At 36.7% G+C, this 12,196-nt stretch overlaps 1 long non-coding RNA gene across 1 annotated transcript; it reads right to left on the reverse strand.

Moving 5' to 3' along the window:
- Positions 1-824: 824 nt before the first annotated feature.
- LOC125486287 lies at positions 825-11,585 on the reverse strand. Its single transcript, XR_007264973.1, has 3 exons — positions 11,494-11,585; positions 7,969-8,063; positions 825-4,474 (listed from the first exon to the last, which is right to left on the reverse strand). It is a non-coding gene; the product is annotated as an uncharacterized LOC125486287 (long non-coding RNA).
- Between the last annotated feature and the right edge of the window lie 611 nt (positions 11,586-12,196).

Consider the following 12,196-nt stretch of genomic DNA (forward strand, 5'->3'; position numbering starts at 1 on the left):
CTCGATGAGCCTTCAAATAGCCTACTTCTGCATCTTTGTCTTATGATTTATGGACAAGAAAACCTCTCATTACTTCTACATATATACATGACCACTTTAAAAATAGCAACAATATCATCTGACCGGCGGTCAATGAGAGGAATTGTTAATTTATTGTGATTTGAAAATAACATACCAAATAGAAGTTAAATTGACAATTTGTCATCAAAGCCTACAATTTTTTTTAAAAAAAACTGTAGCAGGCTTAAGGACATGGATAACTGGTGCAACATTACAGGAAACAGAAATGCAGAGTTGGAAATAGTTTAGAAATTAGGCTTTCACTTGTAATGTGAGTTTTTCTAACACTGTTATGTTCAAACTGACACAAAGATTTCTTTAAAATTATAGCCTTTGGTGTCAAAACCTTTTAAAATGATCATTACTCTCTTTACTTGCTCAAGTTTAGACAATGTTACCAGAATAGCATGTTAAAATTTATTTCCTTGTTCCAACAAATAATAGTGTATAATTTATAAGCTTTGCATAGACAATCCAAATTAATTAGGGAATAGAATACAATTTTGTCACCTAGATATGACTTAATATTGATACATCTATACTTAAAAAAGATATAAATCAACACAGGCTATGAAATTGGCAAAAAATTAAATTTCACGGAGATTGTATTAGTTATCCATCATAAGCTTAACACCTCACAAACAAGGTAAATTGGATAATGCTTTGTCGTCCCCTCAGGAGTATTTATTAATTGTACATAGTATCTGGTCATAACATAATGACCAGAAAAGAATATTTTAAGAATTAATAAAAACACGAATGAATGAAACTAAATGAAAATGCACTGAGATGCCATTTTAATGGAAAAAAATCCTTACTCCAGTGTTATTTCGCCGTATTATACAATGTCACATCAAACAAACCTTCTTGGACACCTGGCAATTAAACAGTATGTCAATGAAGGAGTTAACCTTTTAAACATTAAAATAAATGTTTTTAGCTTTTTTTAAAAAATAAATTTTAGATATTGACAAAACTTAAAACAAAATAAGCAAACTGTCAAATTTTTTAAATCCTTACTTCAACTGATCAGCTGCTTGTTCCCAGAAATCATCCACTTACTTTTAAAAGCAGGACTTGTACTTCACAAAGTTAACAAAAAACACACGAGTTCTATGAAAATTCTCCACAGTGACAAATGCTGGTGCATAGTGCAACATTTCAATACAGTATGCTATGCAAGAAAAGGTGAACGATACAATTGTTGACATTCCCTATAATTGTAAATGTATTCAATGCTTGCATCTTCTAAGGTCATTGTCTAGTTTTAGAAATGAATGGTTAATCTCCAAGTATTATTCTTTTAGTGAAAATTTACTTTTGTATACCTGGGTTCAAAAGCAGTGTATTTAAGAATATCTCATGATTACCTTATCCCCCTCATCAAGTGCAATACAGAAGGATTTACCACCATGTGAATTTATGAAATATATAAACTGCAAGTTTACTGTAAAATAATTGTATTATAAATTAAATCAATTTGTCCAAAAATCCTGCATTTGTTAGAATATGGACAAATGGATGGAAGACCTTTCTGCAATTCTGGCTTATGATAGCCTGTGGCTTAATCAAAGAATGCATCTCTCATCCTTTATGTGAAACATTGTCAATCTGTCAGTCAATTCAAACTCCACTTCCGCCAATGACACCTGGGAAAAGCAATTTATAAGAACTTAGTACAGGATGAATTAAAAACTAATTATGGATGCTATACCACTCTAAATATGATCAATTAAAGGTGATTACATATAAATCAAACTAGTTCAGAAATTTCTTTGACGTTTTCCTCAGCTATGTGCCAAATCCAAACAGGAATGGGTTTTAAAAAAAAACAACAGAGATAAAATGGTTCAAATGGAACATTTGTTGCCATCCTTGGCTCAAGACTTGAGCACAGAATCGTCCCTGATGTATATCAGTACACTGCTGACTGCTGTCAGGGATGCCATCTTTTAGTTAAGTTGTTAAACCAAAGCCCATCTGATCTCTCAAATTGTGTAAGAAACCACTGCTTTAAGCGTGGAGAAGCAGTGAGTTATCTGCATGCAATACTTTTTCCCCTAGCTAACTAATTCGGGAAAAAAAAATCATTTATCTCGTGGTTTGTGGCATATCACAATGTACAATGGACTGGCACGTTTCCCCAAATTACAACAGTTTTTGGACTTGAAAACCATTTCACTGGTCACTCAGTACTTTTGGACATCAAGATCATAAGTTCTTTCCTTCCTAAATATTAGTTTCCAGGCCTTCTCCTTCTGTACTCAACATCCACAGATAGATAGACAATAGTAGGTTTTGTCCATTGCATTTTCTCTGTGCGTGGATTATTTCTGTAAGTCAATTAAACATGTTGCAATACAGTACAATTAAATTGATACCAACAGCCTTTTTGGTACATCATTTGTGTTGCCTTTTTGTTATGCAGAAACAGACTACACAAGAGCTAGTGTTATCACCACTAAGTTCAGTCTAATCAATAGATGCGTTTTTCCAGAAACACCTGGATAATTTTCCCCTTCTCAAAGAGAATCAGAGGGAAGATTTCAGCAGCACACACCAAGAACTGAGATCTTCATGGATAGCTCAGCAGCACATAGCTCGATATATTTATTCCATAGTGCAACATGGACCCATACCATCTCTTTTTAAACAAACAGAGCAGCTCACAGGATAAATGCTCCAAACTGGGAAAAATCCACGAACATGCCCAATGAGCTCATTCTGACGATATCATCTTTTCTAAAAAGTTACTCATACAACTATATATAAGGAGCAATCCAGTTTACATTATTCTTCTGACAGGAATCATTGTGTGCAAATGTTTAAGTTACATTACAATTGAAAGAACTGTTAGAATATTTACCTACAGCAATTCCAAGTAATGGACCATTGACATTTTAAAATAACAATATAACACTACTGGTTGGATTTTGAAATAAATCTAACAAGCAGCCAAGTTATTAGTGCAGTCTTGCCAACATTGAAAGATCAAATCAATAAAATAATTTTACCTACGTTTTGTTTAAACTTTTGAACAAATCATCCAGAATTGATCCAGTTATCAAGGTTTTCAACTTTTTGCCATTTTAAACCAAGGTATGTAGTTCCTTTAAAACTTCTTTTTTAATTATCAGGAGCACAGCATTTTGTTTTGCTGTGTACAACTATATACTTCAAAAACTGTTAAGTAATATTTCTGTTCTTGGAAGGCACTAAATGGGGGACTGTCACTCATGCCTTGCTCATTACATTATTCCTTTGTCACTTTAAAATGAGCACCAATTGGATCGTTCACCGGTATCAAGATGTCAGGTGTCAGTATATTTAAAAGGAAGACTTTTTTTTTTAAACGGAGAAACAAGTGAGCAGCAAATACAGACCTACATTCATTGGAAGGGAATAACATTGCAAAGTGGTGCCTTCCCAAAGAATAAATTAAGAACACTCTGTCAATACTTCACACTAATAAAAACCAACACATTCCTAATATTAACAGAAAAAGACAGTAGTGATAATTATTTTTACAAACCCAAAACAATCCAGGGCCATTACCAGATGTGCAACACTTCTGCACTGGAGTCAACTCACTAAGACAACAAGTGAAGACAATAAATCCCTTTGTGATCACTTGCATTACAAGTCTTCGAAAAGAGAATGGTAGAAGTTCATAGTAAAATTTCCAGAATCTCAAGACAACGCTTAGTATCACAGTATTTAGTTTTCCATGGACTTCAGCATATTTATCCAATTGCTGAACTGAAGGAAATGGTCATATCCAAGCCTTGGGTAATGGTTAAAGTTCACAAGACATCCAGTGTGTTCCCATGTCACATTTTTGGCTTTAAATTTTTAAGCTGCAGTGCAATAGATTTCCAGTAGATGTCTCACTGGAAACACAGGGCATCAAAACCACAAAACTGCAGATTGTTAATTGCTGAAGCATCAAGTGCAGCCACAGTTTTTTTGGCCAATTTGCATCTCTCCCAAGTCTTTTTCTCACCTTCAAATGAGAAATCAGATTCTGTTAATCTCACACAAGATGAACAGTTTAAGCATTAAAATGCTGAACCGACTCATTTTGCAGATACGGATGACACACTGCATGCAACACTGCAGTCACTATTGCTTCAGATCAATCTTCATTTTACTGAGCAGAGATAATACTGGGAGACAGCTTCTATCCTAGCTCTATAGCTTCTACAAGTCAGGTGGCTACATTCCGCTTATAGGATTTCTTCCCTTTGTTTCTTAGTTTTTTGAACTACTTGGCCATTGTGGATTGATCCATTCTGGTTTCGCAGTAATTTCCCTTTCTCTCTGTCTGGCCAGGTGAAGATTGCTTCATCACTGTCAAGTTCAGATTCTGAAACCATTAAGCTGGTGTTCTGTGCTGGAGCTTTCAGCCTGCCAACTATAATGAAACATTTATCAGCAATACCGCAAAACAGAGAGGGAAAATAATTACCTTGAAAAAAAAACCTTATTTGGTATTCTTGCTGGTGAAACTGCCATTAGTTTGATAATGCTGCCTACTTGAGAAAACAAAATTGAAATTTAGAAATTCAAGCCATGTAGCTACAACACCAAGGTTTTAACCATGAACATAGTCAGCATCAGTTGCATATTCCTTATTACCATTAGCATAACTCCATTTCACATATGCACATGTGGTTCAGTGACGGTGTTTTTTAAAAAAATCGTCATTGTTTGGCTGATCAGCTGAAGTAGGATTGTGCAACAGTAAATGTAAATATATCAACAAAGTGAACATTAAACTTTGGACTCCAAAAAATGAGTCAAAATAAAATATAACAGCACCATCTTTAAGTTACAGAGCAGAATTTTAAGGTCCTTAACTCTGAACAAGTTAGTGTGTTGATAAAATGCTTTAATTTTTGTCAAATAAATTACAGTAACAACCGAAATAAATAACACCACAAAGTATTTTACATCGTACCAAACCCAAATTCTTGTATTATGACTAAAATGAAAAACAAATTAAAGTGAAACAATTATGCTTTTTTTTGCCTATCATACATGTTAAGTTGATTTGCAGAAATTGCTCCACTTGTTTTTATATAGTGTTATAACAGAGACTATTCAAAAAAGATGCCATACAATTTAATTCAAAAAGCAAGATCCTAGGCTTAAATCCATTTTATTTTGCATTGACAGATGCAGGTGTTAAATGGGCTGGTTCACAGCTCTGATGGGATTTGACCAAGTTTAGATCAGGCCTTTGTGGCCCACAGAGACTACAGAAATATTTTCTCACCTCAAATATCAATGGGATAAATTAAGGAACCAGAGATACCCGTAAAATGCCTCTTTGTTTATCCATAAAAGGCCTTTGTAATTAAGGCCAGGTACAAGGGTCTTCTGAAGGCTCCAAGGTATCATTTTCATTCCCTACCACAAACCCTGCATCTTCACCAATTTCATTTCCTGCCTTGACTAATTCTTCAGGCTGACCTAGTCCTATTTGTTTTCCAAGTTTAGTGGAAGTCTAGTTTCTACAACTGTAGACACCTCACTACTAAACTTTCACATCTAGAACAATGTCTGTCTTTATGCTGTTTCAATCCAGTGCTGAATCCCTAATGTATGCCTCAGTCATACCTAGACTTCAAGATCTAAAACTTTCAGGGTCTCCATCTTCCATAAACTTGAACTCATCCAAAATACAATTGACTGTACAGTATTCCACACCATATACCATTCGCACACCATCTGTGTGCTCTCTGACCTACACTGGCTCCCAGTTCCCTAAAACTCAAAATTTAAAATTCTCATCTAAACAATGCATCTAAATCTCAGTACAACAAATCTCACTTCCACATTTCTGTAATGCTCCCCTCATCCAACCACCACAGAAATGTGACAGCACAGAAAGAGGCTATTTGGCCTATTGCGGCTATACCAGCTGAATGAATCATGAACCTTCTGAGAATTCTGTATTCCTCCAGAACAGCATTTGGTTCTTCTTCCACATCAGTACCGTTGGCAGTGCCTCAAGTGTTTCAGCACCAAGCTCTGAAAGAAGCATAGTAAACTCTGGCTATCTTCTCTTAAGATTCTAAAAGTCCAATTTCTTCACAATACTATTAATTACTGTCCTAATGTCTGCTAACTTGGCTTGGCATCAATTTTTGTTTAAGTTTCTGTGAAGCACCTTGGGATGTTTCCCTATGCTAAAACTATATAAAAAACATCTTAATTATTGTTAGTAGTTTAGCACCTCCAGTGAGAGTTGAAGGTTATAGTTTTGTTTCAATGGGATCTTGGGTGGAGTGGTCAGGTACTGCTATGTTGCAGAACAGTGAACTGGCTGCAGCTCATGCATCTCGAGAACGCCAGATACATACACCAAATACATCCTTGTGATTTGGGTAAGGGCAAGAAAGAATGTTCAGACCTGTGTCTTAGTTCAAGTTCTCACGAAAGACTTTCAACCTGAAACGGTGTTTATGCCTCTCCACAGATTCTTTTTTTCTTTCATTATTCATTCATTCACAGGATGAGGGCATCGCTGGCTATGTAACATTTATTGCCCATCCCTAGTTAAGGGTCAACCACATTTCTGTGGGTCTGGAGTTACATTTAGAGCAGACCAGGTAAGGATGGCAGTTTCCTTCCCTAAAGGACATTAGTGAATCAGATGGGTTTTTCCAACAATTAACAGTGGATTCATGGTCATCATTAGATTCTTAATTCAAGGTATTTATTGAATTCAAATTCCACCATGGCTGGATTCAAACCCGGGTCCCCAGAATGTTATCTGGGTCTCTGGATTAACAGTTCAGTGATAATACCACTAGGCCATCAGCTCCCCATTCTGCCAGAGCTGTTTAGCATTTCCAGCAGTTTGTGTGTCAAGTTCAGGTTTCTAGCTTCTGTTTCTAAATTTTAAGCTGCCTTGTCCCAACTGAAGATCAAGCATTCATGTTGCAAAGATCTCCAAATACAAGTTGCATTCTCCACCGGTGTGCAGATTGCTGTGCACCATTTTGATGAAGGCAACTCTGACCAACTGTAACACTTAACACACTGTAAAACCCTGAAATTCAAAAGTTTTGATGCTGCCATTCCAGATGGGGATAACTGTGCATAATGCACAAGCACATCTATGCTGGTATGGACTTGTGCAGAGTAAATCTCCCTTTATTCTATCCTAAATCTCATTCTAATTTCAGAAGAGCACCTCTGTATGGCAACACTCCTACTTTTAATGTTATCTGTCATTTAGACACTGAGGAAGGCAATTTAAGCTGTAAAAGGTATTTACATTAAGAATTTGATACACATATTTAAGCCAAGTATCATGGCATTTTTGCAATTAGCACAGAAAGGATTGAGCGGTTACTGATAGAGGTGAAAAGGTGGTGAGCACACAATGTCTACTTCTCCAAAACGACAGTGAATCTCCACTCCAATAAGTCCAGATTGCAACAGTGCAGATGGGAGAACACCAGACTCATGGTGCTCAGAATTTTCTTCTGCAACAGAAATGGGTCAGCTCCACCAAGACCTGGCTCAAATACATAATTTCTGAGATCAGATGGGGCGCAGTGGTCATTAAAAAATAGCATGTCAAAATATTCATGCCAAAACCAATTTATCTTTGGAATTTCTACAACTTTGCAAGAGTTAAATGCTTCTTGCCTGTAAACACTGGAATTGCAACATGCTGTATCATTCGGTGACTGGAGTAAAGATCTTGGCAGTGTCTCTTTGAGAGGTGGATTCATGCTATAGAATTGTTCTGGTACAATATTAAGTGTAGGAAGGCATCCAGCTATTGTCATGAAGACTGCTAGGTGACGTGGTGAGATTCAAGGAGTAAAAGAAAAAAGTCGATCAACCCTCAAAAGTCACAGCTTCAACGTTTCTTTCGCATCCCAATACCTGGCTTGGAGTTAGACTTCAATTCCAGACTTTCATGATCATCTGTAGCATCTAATATTTTATATCTGCTCTTCCTTCTAGGTTTTCCTTTGCGTCTGAAACATCAATTCACAATGTTTAGAAGATTATGTAAATTGAGTTGGACTAAATTACAGCTATATTACAGAAGAACCAGGATTGACATTATAAGGCATAACTAAGGGTGATAAATCTTCCTTACTTCACTCAAAAAACTTGATATTTCAGATTTAGCTTTTATTAAGCAACGCTCTACTCCACCCCCTCACCACCTATTTGTGTTCTGCAAAACCTAATATTTCAAATAAATACATTCTAAGCTGAAAGCAGTAAAATGGCAAACATTTGACAAAAGCTGATACAGGGATAAAAAGAAAACTTAAAGGAAAAAAGAGTGTTAGAAAAGACACACTACAGCCAACGTTTGTACAGGGATTTAAAACATTATCTGATCAGTCACACTGCAGTCTTTAGGACCTGTGGTGCACAAATTGGCAACTGTACTTCCATCATAACAAGGTGCAGTGATTATATTTTGAAAGTACTTATTAATTGAGAAGTGTCTTGGAATTTCACAAAAGGGGCTGTGAAAATGCAAGTCTGTTCTTTGAGCTGTAAATAAAAATATTTTTTGATTTGTTAGGTGGGGGAAAAGAGGAAAAAAAATAATCACACTATCCATCATCCATTTGGATAAGCATAAACATACAAGGGAACAAAAGATATTGGGAAGAACTGCCTTAAATGTCACTGAGCATACACTGGTAGTGGCTCGTAGCTATGCACAAAAAGTAATTCAACTAGAAATATCCCTAGAGGGATTAAAAAAATGCCTATGGGTGCTCCTGTCTAGCTGTACTGGTCTAGACGCATGTCCCCACATGAGTAAAACAAGTTGACACTGCTGGAGGGATAAATACTGGCCAGGATACCAGCAATAGCTTCCTTTGTTGAGAAACAAGAAAAAGCATCCGCAAGTTATTACAGAAATCAAATGATTGGATTCAACTTTATGAACAGAATTCATTTGTTATATTATTTTAGTTAAAGAGAGGAAAGGGGAATACCATTTACTTTCAATTACTGAATATGAACTATGGCTTGCAAATCCCATGTTGGTTAAGATTAATTGATGGATAACAACCATACCAAAGTTTAAAAAGAAACACTCATGGTGCAGTACTTTTTATATGATCAGAAAGAGATAGCAATCACCTTCCATCCTTGATCTGTATATTGAGACCATTACTGAAGCTTCCCTGAATTCTCCATTCAATAATTTGTCTTTAGTTTCCCTTTCCAATGTTGTTATTGTGGTTGCACAAATGTAAAACCCCACATGATTGGATAGTGATAATATATGATGCAATGTCTCAATGTAACAATCTGATTGAAGGGATCTTTAGAATCACCCAATCAGCTGTTTGCAACATTTTCCAAAACTAAATGCTCCTCTTATTGATGGGTTCATGAGGATCATGGGTCAAGATTTGTGTAACTGTATTCTTCCATCTTGCCTTAGGTTATAATGCCACCTTCACTTAGCCAGTCTCATATTACTGCCATTTGTCATATGCAAACAAAGTCGCATTTCCCTTCTACTTCAGCCCACAAGTACTTACACCACCTGAAATAGGTGGAAGGCAGCAGGAACTCATTGGCGTTGAGATGGCTTCAAGATGTTATGTTGTAGATGAAAAGTTGTTATTTGATAGTCCATGATACAACCAGAAACCATTACAGAAGACAACCAAGTCCACTTTAATCTAGAGCTGTTTGTGACTGACCAACCAGCTTGACTTATTACTGAAAGCACGTTGGTCCTACTTGGGCAAAAATCACTGTTAAAATTACTGAGTTTAACATCTTAAACAATTGCAGAACCCCTACATCCCTAAGCACAAGTTAGCACCAGGAAAGTCTCACCTCTCAAGGATTACAGCAATCAATTGTGTAATTAGGGTGGAGAAAAAATCATCGTTATTATTAGGCAAAAAGACTTAACTGGTGACATTTAAATATTGTAATAAATTTGTGTCATACATCAGACAACTCCTCCCGATGTGATCTAGCAGATTACTAGTCTCAGCCTTGATGTTCCCATTTTCATTGTAGGCTCTCTCATATACTGTGCCTCAAGTGACATTGAAGAAGTGAACGGGGCAAGTATATATTCCAATCTGGGCCAGCTTACTTATTAATGTACAGAACCATTCCTCGGGATCTAATGTGTTTAACCTGATCTGCAAAACTTGAACACCAAATCAAGTTGTACTCCATGTACCATCCAGACTGGCAGGCTAGATTAAATTCAGCTACTAATGTTTGAATACAAAGGAGTTGGAGCTATCCAACAACTAAACCTTGCAGTGAACAGCTGTAGTCTCTGCACAAACTGAAGAAACTGCGCAATACTGAAAATGGTGACACTCAATCTAGGTGGCAAAAGGAGGATGCTGCAATACCTAGGTAGTAAGTTCAGAATGGATCCTAATCTTGACATAATTTATAAGATTTTGTTTCTAAATATACATGCATACACAGCATACACCTCCAAACCTAATAATTAGTTTCAGTCATCTCCTACATAGAGAAGCATAAGTGAATCCCTAGTAATGCCTACCACCTAAACACTATGAAATATGGAATTAAAATAGAATCAACATGCAGCACTCTTTGCACAAATTGACAAGCACCAAAATTTTTCCCAAACCCTTAAGTAGGTAAATGATGGCCACTGGAACTAAGCGCTTTGGGAAAATACTGAGCTATTGTTTTTGACTTGATATAAACTTAATTCACCTGTAACTAATTCCAGCCACTCTCACCCAGCAAACTAGACAGCAGAAATTTGAATGGCCTACTCGTGACCCTGACAGAAACATGCCACCTTGGCATGAAAAGCTCACACAAATAAAAATGAGAGGTTAACTAGGTCCAGGTAATAAAACAATACTTTTTTTTCTGTAGAACATCAGGGAGTGGTTCATCTTGCCCTATTGTAAGAATAAATTTTCATAGAATAGATGAGTCATAGAATCCCTACAATGCGGAAGCAGGCCATTCAGCCTATCAAGTCCACACTGACCCTCAAAAGAGCATTCCAGCCAGACCCAACCCCAAACCTATCCTGTAACCCTGCATTTCCCATGGCCAATCCACCTAACCTGCACATCTTTGGACTGTGGGAGGAAACCGGAGCACCCGGAGGAAACCCACGCAGACGTGGAGAGAATGTGCAAACTCCACACAGACAGTTGCCCAAGGTTGGAATTGAACCCAGGTCTCTAGCGCTGTGAGGAAGCAGTGCTAAACACTGAGCCATTGTGCCACCTGTGTCTTCACAGACGAGCTTTGAAAGGTAATGGTAATGCTGTGGTAAAGAGGAAAGATTATGTGTTTTGAAATTGTGGGGAGGGGATTGGGGAGGGGGTGGGGGGAGAAGCTGAGAGGAAATACTGAGAAGACTAGAAAAAGATTGACTTGCACAAGATTCCTGATCTTTACCTTTTACAGAAGCAGAGGACCATCCAAACTAAAATTCCAATGGCAACCAATATGATAAATGCAGCTATGACAACGTAGAGCACGCTCCACTCTAAAAGTGAAAACAAAAAGCAACTGATGTAAATTCTTAAAAGGTTTATAATGGAAAATTATTTGGTTATTGCTGGCACACGCAAAAACTAGTTGACTCCATGGACTTCAATTTTAAACTCCTTTTCTTTTCCAAAAATAGTCTGTTAATATACAGAGCATTCAATTAATCAAAACTAACAATTTAGCTACAAGATATTTATAAGCTACTGCTGTATATGATTTACAAGTAAGTTCACATATTAGACTTGTTTTGGAACCAAGTTAACTTTAGGGATTCTTAACTGTTCTGTAAAATAGCGGAATGAATAATTTCCAATGACACCAGCTCATAATTTGTATATTTTGAATCACTGTTGGTTTGTTCAGCATTTGTACACTGATCGAAATCCCTTACTTTCCCTTTGCCAAAAGGCAGTTTTACTCTATACAAACAAAATCTCAGTAGACACAGAAGGGCCACAGAAAGAATGTTCACAATTAGTCTGAGAAGTGTACTGTATATACATTAGTGACAGAAAATAAAGCTGCTTCAACAGGATTCATTTCTAAATGATGTGCATTGCTCCCTTGTGAAGAAGAACACTCCTAACTTGTCCATCTACATGGTCGA

Source organism: Rhincodon typus, chromosome 27 (genome assembly GCF_021869965.1).
Source record: "Rhincodon typus isolate 14 chromosome 27, sRhiTyp1.1, whole genome shotgun sequence".
NCBI classification, from domain to species: Eukaryota; Metazoa; Chordata; class Chondrichthyes; order Orectolobiformes; family Rhincodontidae; genus Rhincodon; species Rhincodon typus.